We start from the raw sequence: 12,011 nt of genomic DNA, 5'->3' as shown, positions 1-12,011 counted from the left end.
TCTGCTCCACTTTGAAGGAAGTGCTTTCTAAACTGAAATCTAAAGCACACAGTGGGTTCAGCTCCCTCTCAAGTGTCTTTGGTGAGGGTTGTGGTGGGTGTGAGACCAGTTGCATTCTGACTATTGCAGAAGAGTAGAGGATTCACAGTTTGCTTTTGGTGAAGGTGAGCTCCCCAAGAGGCTATCATTGCCAACGTTTTCCCAAGTCACTTCTAGGAGGTCAACTGACTCCTAGGTGAGTCTTTGGTTACACTGCTTCAGTTTTCTGTGGCTACACTGTCCAAATGGCACCCACTGGTCACACATGGCTATTTGAGATGAACTAAACTTAGAACTAAAATCTGCCTCTTTAGTCACAGCAGGCAAACCAGGAGGCAAACAGCCAGCCAGAATCCATAGCCAGAAACACCGCAGATATAGAATATTTCTATCATCTAGAAATTTCTCCTGGACAGCAGTGGTCTAGGTTCTTGGTGTCTGGTTTTTCCTTCAGGGAGAATTACTTACCGTACTAATATCCAACGGTTTATTTTTAAAGCAACTTTACCACAATATGACTTACTCACCCCCAAATTAATCCAGTTTAAGTCTACAATGCAATGCTTCCCCATAAATCTACCTGAGTTCGTCTCTAGACCACGGAACAAAAGAACGAGAGTGTATGCAGTTATGTAAAATGGTATGCAACAGTATTGACCACTGCATAATTATACTGTAGTACTTTTGAATTCTTCAAAATTCAGGCTTTTTATTGAAAGTTGTACAAAAATAAATTATCCTAGAGTTGAGAAAATATTATACAGTATTTCATCTTGGCTTTATACTTCATTGAGACTTTAATATTTTTGCATCTTTTGCTAGTATCGTTAGATTCTTTATAAGAGTTTTATTTTGTGGAGTTGTTGTTTTTTTTTTTTTTTTTTTTGCCGATCTGGTCACTATTTGATGCCATTTCAATGTTCTCAGGATTTTGATGAAAATAATACCAAATGATAAAGTGATATTCATATTCTTGAGCCATTTACATATGTATAAACAAACATATGGGAAGTTATGTATACATATTTCTATGCTATACTGTGTAGAATACAATTCTATTATATGTCAACATATACAGTTTGCTCAATATGATTTCTGTGAATGTTATCAGTCATAGGGAAATATTAAGAGCCTGAAGAAACATGCACAATATTTGCAGAATGCACATAAAATTGAAGATGGTATATAAGCAAAAATGTGAATTACAGCACTTACAGCTTTCATATCGAATGCAATTTAAAATGTTTAATAGATTAAAAATATTTAAATCATCTTTACCCACGTTCTTGTCTTTTTTCAACATGTGTCTCCTGGATAATTTTAATTATATATGCTGCTCAAGATCCTTTTGAAAACAGTAACCTAATGCCTTAAAAGTGTTTCTGATATTTCTGTTCACTTGATCACTGTTCAATAATTGTACCAAGTTGATAGCTGTAATTTTTTCTCACTTTAAGAATGTAACTTTCATGTGTGAGTATACACTTTTGATCCTAACTCTTTGGAGGCATAGGCAGGTAGATCTCTTTTTTGAAGTCAACATAGGAAAACCCTATCTTAAAAATCAATCAATAAATAAGCAAATAAATAGAAAGAATTTTAAATATTTGAAATTAATATGAACACAACCACATCTTTAATAACAATTGATTTTTATTGCTGATAATTCATATAATCAATTTACAAAATGTTACATAGTGTCATATGGGAACTCAATTTCATCGTAAAATAAACCTGCTTTTCTCTTTTAATTGGTTGCTCTTAGTTAACATTTTCATACACATATATAATTTATTCTGATTATTCTCTCCCCCACATTGTCCCATTCCCTCCCCTATGACTTAAACATATACAGTCTTCTAAATTTACGTTTCGATGTCTGATTTCTCTTTTATTTATTAAACATTCCTTTACTTTTCCATCTACAGTTTATGATATCTTAATAAGAAACCCATTCTGTCATTAGCATTATCTCAGTGCTTGGTAGGAGACATTGACATTCTTCAGTAGCTTGTCATCAGTGCAAGAAATGACATCGAGGTCTCTCTCTGTTTCTGTCTCTCTCTGTCTCTGTCTCTGTCTCCCTCTCGGTTTCTTCTGTCTCTCTGTCTCTCTGTCTCTCTCTGTCTCTCTGTCTCTCTGTCTCTCTCTCCATCTCCTCCCCAATTGTTTTGTTTTCTAGTATAAGGTCTCACACTTTAGTCTAGCCTTGAAGTCAAGGCAATCCACCTACCTCAGCCTTGTGAGTGTTGGGATTCCAGGCATACACCATGTTGCCCAGTGAATTTTGTGACTCTCGTACATCCCTTTACTATTTCTGAGTTATTTTTAATATTGCTGTGACCCTTTTCTAGCTTCTAGATGTAGATACATTAACTGTTTAGAAGGTTTTATTTTTAAAGATTTATTTATTTATGTACATGAGCACTCTGTTTGCGAGTGTGCCTGCCATGTCAGAAGAGAGCTTCAGACAGAAGAGGGCATTGGATCCCACTACAGATAGTTGTAGGTCACAATGTGGTTGCTGGGAATTGAACTTGGGAGCACTGGAAAAGAAGCACTCTTAACCACCAAGCCATCTCTCCAGCTGATAAAAAAGATTTTAAATTTCATTCTTTTTGTGTTTGTTTGCAATCTTTCTTCTTGAGAACACTGTGAAGGAATGTCCAAATGGTAATTAGTGGCGGTTGGTAGAAGGAGCCATATGTGTGATGCTGCCACATGTGTGAGGGTCTAGCAACAAGGTGCAGACCCAAGACCCCGGCCCGGTGCCCTGAGGCTCGCCTGCTGGACATGTGCTCTGAAGCACCATCAGGATGCCTTCAGGTGAGGAAAGGTGGTGGTGGCTTGCGCCCTGCTGTGCCGGCCTAGGATAGTGGCAACCACAATGACAATGTCCAAGCTGCAAGCCTGGGGCAGCTCGAAGCTCCAGAGGTGATGGCCTTGGGTAAGTCACCTTATGCCTGGGGGCCCGCAGAAGCCTCCCTGGGCCTTCGCAGAGCCCTGAGGGAGGACTGATGGGCCTGGGCGAAGCCCAGAGCTCAGCACCTTGCAACTCCCTGTTTAGCCCTCCCCGTGTTGTATGCACCACGTAGTGGGCACACGTGTCCTTCCCACCCCGCCCTTCCACCGCGCCCGAGCTGGGCCTCAGGGCACGCAGAGCTCGTGGGTGAGCGCGGGGCCTGAGGGGACCGGGCGCGCGTTATAATTGGCGCCAGCAGCAGCGCGTGTGCCTGGGCGAGTTTTCCTTCCGCGGGTGCCGGCAGCCGGGGCGCCGCCGCCCAAGCTGACTCCTCTCTCTCCCTCTCCAACCCCGGCAGGGCCCAGAGGTGATTCTGCCTGCACGATGTCCTCCATGCTGGAGGCGAGCTCTTCGCAGGCGCCACGTCGCGAACAAAAAGAGAAAGAAAAAAAGAAAAGAAAAAGCAGAATAAGCGGCCAGGGAAGGGGGCGGTAACGGCGTTGGGGGTCACCTCGGCCACGGGAGGGTGCGCTATGACAGCGGTGGTGTTTCCAAGGGAGACTACAGCCTCGCAGTGTCCAGGAAAGAAGCCCAGGCCAGTCCTGCCAGGGTACATCCAGGCTTGGGGCTCGCTCGCAACTGGCCACCGGTCTGGTCCTCAGGGATAGCAAGCACCAAGCAGGGCGGGCTGCACCTTAAGAGCACAAAATAAAGAAAGAATATTAAAAGCAGTAAGGGAAAAAGGTCAAGTAACATATAAAGGCAGACCTATCAGAATCACACCAGACTTTTCGCCAGAAAATATGAAAGCCAGAAGATCTTGGACAGATGTCATACAGACACTAAGAGAACACAAATGCCAGCCCAGGTTACTGTATCCTGCAAAACTCTCAATTAACATAGATGGAGAAAACAAGATATTCCATGACAAAACCAAATTAACACAATATCTTTCTACAAATCCAGCACTACAAAGGATAATAAATGGTAAAGCCCAACATAAGGAGGCAAGCTATACCCTAGAAGAAGCAAGAAAATAATCGTCTTGGCAACAAAACAAAGAGAAGAAAAGCACAAATACATAACCTCACATCCAAATATGAATATAACAGGAAGCAATAATCACTATTCCTTAATATCTCTCAACATCAATGGCCTGAACTCCCCAATAAAAAGACATAGATTAACAAAGTGGATACACAACAAGGACCCTACATTCTGCTGCCTACAGGAAACACACCTCAGAGACAAAGACAGACACTACGTCAGAGTGAAAGGCTGGAAAACAACTTTCCAAGCAAATAGTCAGAAGAAGCAAGCTGGAGTAGTCATTCTAATATCAAATAAAATTAATTTTCAACTAAAATTCATCAAAAAAGATAAGGAAGGACACTTCATATTCATCAAAGGAAAAATCCACCGAGATGAACTTTCAATCCTATGCCCCAAATACAAAGGCACCTACATACGTAAAAGAAACCTTACTAAAGCTCAAAACACACATTGCACCTCACACAATAATATTAGGAGACTTCAACACCCCACTCTCATCAATGAACAGATCATGGAAACAGAAATTAAACAGAGACGTAGACAGACTAAGAGAAGTCATGAGCCAAATGGACTTAACAGATATTTATAGAACATTCTATCCTAAAGCAAAAGGATATAACTTCTTCTCAGCTCCTGATGGTACTTTCTCTAAAATTGACCATATAATTAGTCAAAAAACGGGCCTCAAAAGGTACAGAAAGATAGAAACAATCCCATGCGTGCTATCGGACCACCACGGCCTAAAACTGCTCTTCAATAACAATAAGGGAAGAATGCCCATATATAGGTGGAAATTGAACAATGCTCTACTCAATGATAACCTGGTCAAGGAAGAAATAAAGAAAGGAATTAAAGACTTTTTAGAATTTAATGAAAATGAAGGTACAACATACCCAAACTTATGGGACACAATGAAAGCTGTGCTAAGAGGAAAACTCATAGCGCTGAGTGCCTGCAGAAAGAAACAGGAAAGAGCATATGTCAGCAGCTTGACAGCACACCTAAAAGCTCTAGAACAAAAAGAAGCAAATACACTCGGAGGAGTAGAAGGCAGGAAATAATCAATCTCAGAGCTGAAATCAACCAAGTAGAAACAAAAAGGACCATAGAAAGAATCAACACAACCAAAAGTTGATTCTTTGAGAAAATCAACAAGATAGATAAACCCTTAGCCAGACTAACGAGAGGACACAGAGAGTATATCCAAATTAACAAAGTCAGAAATGAAAAGGGAGACATAACTACAGAATCAGAGGAAATTCAAAAAATCATCAGATCTTACTATAAAAACCTATATTCAACAAAACTTGAAAATCTGCAGGAAATGGACAATTTCCTAGGTACTGAAGTACCAGGTACTGAAGTTAAATCAGGAACAGATAAACCAGTTAAACAACCCCATAACTCCAAAGGAAATAGAAGCAGCCATTAAAGGTCTCCCAACCAAAAAGAGCCCAGGTCCAGACGGGTTTAGTGCAGAATTCTATCAGACCTTCATAGAAGACCTCATACCAATATTATTCAAACTATTCCACAAAATTGAAACAGATGGATCACTACCGAATACCTTCTACGAAGCCACAATTACTCTTATACCTAAACCACACAAGACCCAACAAAGAAAGAGAACATCAGACCAATTTCCCTTATGAATATCGACGCAAAAATACTCAATAAAATTCTGGCAAACCGAATCCAAGAGCACATCAAAACTATCATCCACCATGATCAAGTAGGCTTCATCCCAGGCATGCAGGGATTGTTTAATATACGGAAAACCATCAACGTGATCCATTATATAAACAAACTAAAAGAACAAAACCACATGATCATTTCATTAGATGCTGAGAAAGCATTTGACAAAATTCAACACCCCTTCATGATAAAAGCCCTGGAAAGAATAGGAATTCAAGGCCCATACCTAAGCATAGTAAAAGCCATATACAGCAAACCAGTTGCTAACATTAAACTAAATGGAGAGAAACTTGAAGCAATCCTACTAAAATCAGGGACTAGACAAGGTTGCCCACTCTCTCCCTACTTATTCAATATAGTTCTTGAAGTCCTAGCCAGAGCAATCAGACAACAAAAGGAGGTCAAGGGGTACAAATCAGAAAAGAAGAAGTCAAAATATCACTATTTGCAGATGATATGGTAGTATATTTAAGTGATCCCAAAAGTTCCACCAGAGAACTACTAAAGCTGATAAACAACTTCAGCAAAGTGGCTGGCTATAAAATTAACTCAAATAAATCAGTAGCCTTCCTCTACACAAAAGAGAAACAAGCCGAGAAAGAAATTAGGGAAACGACACCCTTCATAATAGACCCAAATAATATAAAGTACCTCGGTGTGACTTTAACCAAGCAAGTAAAAGATTTGTACAATAAGAACTTCAAGACTCTGAAGAAAGAAATAGAAGAAGACCTCAGAAGATGGAAATATCTCCCATGCTCATGGATTGGCAGGATTAATATAGTAAAAATGGCCATTTTACCAAAAGCGATCTACAGATTCAATGCAATCCCCATCAAAATACCAATCCAATTCTTCAAAGAGTTAGACAGAACAATTTGCAAATTCATCTGGAATAACAAAAAACCCAGGATAGCTAAAACTATCCTCAACAATAAAAGGACTTCAGGGGGAATCACTATCCCTGAACTCAAGCAGTATTACAGAGCAATAGTGATAAAAACTGCACGGTATTGGTACAGAGACAGACAGATAGACCAATGGAACAGAATTGAAGACCCAGAAATGAACCCACACACCTATGGGCACTTGATTTTTGACAAAGGAGCCAAAACCATCCAATGGAAAAAAGATAGCATTTTCAGCAAATGGTGCTGGTTCAACTGGAGGTCAACATGCAGAAGAATGCAGATCGATCCATGCATATCACCCTGTACAAAGCTTAAGTCCAAGTGGATCAAGGACCTCCACATAGAACCAGATACACTCAAACTAATAGAAGAAAACCTAGGGAAGCATCTGGAACACATGGGCACTGGAAAAAATTACCTGAACAAAACACCAATGGCTTATGCGCTAAGATCAAGAATCGACAAATGGGATCTCATAAAACTGCAAAGCTTCTGTAAGGCAAAGGACACTGTGGTTAGGACAAAACGGCAACCAACAGATTGGGAAAAGATCTTTACCAATCCTACAACAGATAGAGGCCTTATATCCAAAATATACAAAGAACTCAAGAAGTTAGACCGCAGGGAGACAAATAACCCTATTAAAAATGGGGTTCAGAGCTAAACAAAGAATTCACAGCTGAGGAATGCTGAATGGCTGAGAAACACCTAAAGAAATGTTCAACATTTTTAGTCATAAGAGAAATGCAAATCAAAACAACCTTGAGATTTCACCTCACACCAGTGATAATGGCTCAGATCAAAAACTCAGGTGACAGCAGATGCTGGCGAGGATGCGGAGAAAGAGGAACACTCCTCCATTGTTGGTGGGATTGCAGACTGGTACAACCATTCTGGAAATCAGTCTGGAGGTTTCTCAGAAAATTGGACATTGAACTGCCTGAGGATCCAGCTACACCTCTCTTGGGCATATACCCAAAAGATGCCCCAACATATAAAAAAGACACGTGCTCCACTATGTTCATCGCAGCCTTATGTATAATAGCCAGAAGCTGGAAAGAACCCAGATGCCCTTCAACAGAGGAATGGATACAGAAAATGTGGTACATCTACACAATGGAATATTACTCAGCTATCAAAAACAATGACTTTATGAAATTCGTAGGCAAATGGTCGGAACTGGAAAATATCATCCTGAGTGAGGTAACCCACTCACAGAAAAACACACATGGTATGCACTCATTGATAAGTGGCTATTAGCCCAAACGCTTGAATTACCCTAGATGCCTAGACCAAATGAAACTCAAGACGGATGATCAAAATGTGCATGCTTCACTCCTTCTCTAAAAGGGGAACAAGAATACCCTTGGCAGGGAAGAGAGAGGCAAAGATTAAAACAGACACAGAAGGAACAGCCATTCAGAGCCTGCCCCACATGTGGCCCATGCATATACAGCCATCCAATTACACAAGATGGATGAAGCAAAGAAGTGCAGGCCGACAGGAGCTGGATGTAGATCGCTCCTGAGAGACACAGCCAGTATACAGCAAACACAGAAGCGAATGCCAGCCGCAAACCACTGAACTGAGAATAGGACCCCCATTGAAGGAATCAGAGAAAGAACTGGAAGAGCTTGAAGGGGCTCGAGACCCCATATGTACAACAATGCCAAGCAACCAGAGCTTCCAGGGACTAAGCCAATACCGAAAGACTATACATGGACTGACCCTGGACTCTGACCTCATAGGTACCAATGAATATCCTAGTAAGAGCACCTAGTGGAAGGGAAAGCCCTGGGTCCTGCTAAGACTGAACCCCCAGTGAACTAGATTGTTGGGGGGAGGGCGGCAATGGGGGGAGGATGGGGAGGGGAACACCCATGAAGAAGGGGAGGGGGGAGGGGGATGTTTCCCCGGAAACCAGGAAAGGGAACAACACTCGAAATGTATATAAGAAATACTCAAGTTAATAAAAAAAAAAAAGGAATAGTGGTATTGCCTATATTGAATTCTGAGTTTAAAAATTATGGTTCATTTTTCTTTATTCCATAATGAAGCTTTTTATTAAGCTTTTGATTCACCATTACACACTTAGATGCACAGTACTAGGATCGTAGTAGGTGCTCAATAAATCTCTGACCATCGGGGAGGAGGAATGATAAGAAAGTATGTATTTTCTGTAAGTTCTGTCAGTTTTGGGAACAGGTGGTTTGAGGCTTACCAGTCATAGCTTGGTATCTTGTCCCACACAAGACAACTTGACAGAATCCCCTTTCTGGCCATTATGTTCAACTTATTTTTCTCTTAATCATTCTTGAAAATCATGGAAGTAATGTGGAAAATTGATAGTACCTGCAGTATAGCAAAAAAGGCCAGTCTAGATAGGTAAGCAGTTATGTTTCTCCATGAGCTGATGTCTTAAAACATCTAGATTTTAGGAATTTGGTGTTGTGTTTTCCAAAGATACATCTTACAACATACAGATAACATCGTAATAGAATAAAGGAATCTTTTGATTTAGCACCAAATTCCATAAAGCAATGACTACTGCACAGCTCTCTTGGCCATATGAATTACAGAAATTATATTTCACTTTTTTTAAAGAAATAACGAAAGTACTTAAGGTTGAAAAAAGCCCATTGTAAAAGGTCCCTGTGGTGTTTCTCTTTGGTTTCTTGTGCTCTTTCTAGAGGACAACTTTAAGAAGTCAGTGAAGCCAGGTTGTCATTGTGGTCAGGCAGTCATGAGCAGATGGTTAAGTGATGTGCTAGGGCCCCATAGGCCAGTGAGCCCAGCTGAAGAGGAGAGGCTAGACAGTGAGCCTGACTGAAGAGCACAGGCTAGCCAGTGAGCCTGACTGAAGAGCAGAGGCTAGTCAGTGAGCCTGACTGAAAAGCAGAGGCTAGCCAGTGAGCCCAGCTGAAGAGGAGAGGCTAGCCAGTGAGCCTGACTGAAGAGCACAGGCTAGCCAGTGAACCTGACTGTAGAGCAGAGGCTAGACAGTGAGCCTGACTGTAGAGCAGAGCCTAGCCAGTGAGCCTGACTGAAGAGCAGAGACCAGCCAGTGAGCCTGACTGAAGAGCAAAGGCTAGCCAGTGAGCCTGACTGAAGAGCAAAGGGTAGCCAGTGAGCCTGACTGAAGAGCAGAGGCTAGCCAGTGAGCCTAACTGAAGAGCAGAGGCTACACAGTGAGCCTGACTGAAGAGCAGAGGCTAGACAGTGAGCCTGAGTAAAGAGCAGAGGCTAATCAGTGAGCCTGACTGAAGAGCAGAGGCTAGCCAGTGAGCCTGACTGAAGAGCAGAGGCTAGCCAGTGAGCCAAGCTGAAGGCTGAAGAGCACAAGCTAGCCAGTGAGCGAGGCTGAAGGCTGAAGAGCAGTGATTTTAACCTTTATTTCTAAGTTCTTCAGTTTTCCTAAAAGACAAAAGTTTGCCTCCATAAAGTTTGACTTAGAAGGTTCTCCTTGCTCCCTTCTTCTTATCTTCTTTCCTCTTGGTCTTATGACACAATAATTTCCTTACTCTTAATGCCTTACTCTCAACGCTATGCCTTTACTTCTATGTTCTTCTTGAGTTCTGTTCTCTTCAGTTCAGTTCTGTCTAAAAAGCTTCTCTCTCTTTGTCATCAGCATTTGTATATCTTTCTGAACACAGCATCACATAGTGAAAAGTTCACCACAAGTTTGCACAGGAATTCAATCATAAGTTGGATAATCAGTTTACGACAGAGAATGTTTACATGCATATACATGAAGAGTAATCATCAGGATAAACCATCATCATCTGTCACTAGCTCTGCACGTTCATGGAGAGTTAAAAACTGTAATTTTTATGAGAAAAGAATAAGTGAAATTACCTATAGGCAAATTCAGTCAATTATTTATGTTCAGTCCTTGCACCTATAGTAAATCATTAGTTCTCTTTATGAACCTTGGTTAATTGGTTTATACCCTCTTAGGATGGGCTCTAATATGTAGATGCCTCCTTGGTATTGCAGAAGCAATTCACTCATGACACTTTAAGAATGGCAGGGTTCTCAATGCAATTTTGATTACCAGAAAGAACATAATAGCCGTCCTATTATAAAAGCTTAAAGTTACTAATCTAATTTTAGGAATTCTTATCGAACCATCATTAGGAATTAAGAAATCATCTATTTGTCTATACATCATCACTCCAAGACAATACATCTTCGTTGCTCTGTGGTGATCTGCTCAAAAGAGTGGGGTAAAGAGCATGACAAACACAGGGGCAGATGCTTGCAGCCAACCATTCAGCTGAGAGCAGGGTCCCCATTGGAGGAGTAAGAGAAAGGATTGAGGGAGCTGAAAGGGTTTACAGCCCCATAAGAACAACACTAAAAAACACCCAGAGCTCCCAGGGCCGAAACCACCATCAAAAGAGTACACATGGACAGACCTATGGCTACAGCTGCATATGTAGAAGAGGATGGCCTTCTTGGGCACAAATGGGAGGAGAAGCCCTTGCTCTTGTCAAGGCTTGATGCCACAGTATAGGATAAACCAGAACAGGGAGGCAAGGAGAGCTGGATATTTGGGTGGGTGTGGTAAGACCCTCATAGTAGAAGGGGGAGGCGTGCTATAAGGGGTTTTTTGGATGGGAAACCAGGAAAAGGGATAACATTGGAAATGTAACAAAAGCCCTCTCTGGATGGACAGAGGCTAAGGTGCTCTGAGTCCCTACTTCCCTGCTGCCTCCCTTTGATCGCAACTGTGGTGCATGGTGTCAGTCTGGGAGTCCCCATGGGCTGCTGCTGGCACTGGTCCTGGTGTTCAGGGCCAAGAGCATGATAAGCAAGGAGCACATGGTTTGTCTCGATTCAGAGCAGGGCGAGTGGCAACCAGAGGACAAGGACAGCTTCCTGTACAATCATGAGGTCTTCCTGGGCAAGGAGGACTCCAGGACCTTTGATCAGCTAAGCCTGGATGAGAGCAGGAGAGGCTGGGGAAAATTGTTGATCCAATTGACAATGATGGAGGTGGCCTTGTTACTACTGAAGACCTGAAAGTTTGGGTCAAACAGGTACAGAAAAGGTACATCAACCATAATGTGGCTAAACTCTGGAAGGATTATGATAGGGACATAGAGGAAAAGATCTCCTGGGAAGAATACAAGCAGGCCACCTATGGCTACTACCTGGGACACCTTGCTGAATTCCAAGATAGCTCTGATCATCACAACTTTAAAACGTTGCCTCCACGAGATGAGAGGAGGTTTAAGGCCTTGACGGTGACCTGACAGCTACTCAGATCGGGTTCATTGCTTTTCTACACTAAGAGGATTTAGAACATATGAGGAGATTGTAGTTCTGGAAACCCTGGAGGATATCAA

This window comes from Rattus norvegicus, chromosome 9, assembly GCF_021556685.1.
Source record: "Rattus norvegicus strain SHRSP/BbbUtx chromosome 9, alternate assembly SHRSP_T2T, whole genome shotgun sequence".
Classification (NCBI taxonomy): domain Eukaryota; kingdom Metazoa; phylum Chordata; class Mammalia; order Rodentia; family Muridae; genus Rattus; species Rattus norvegicus.
The sequence above is the reverse complement of the archived record's forward strand: the minus strand, read 5'-3'. Positions refer to the sequence as shown.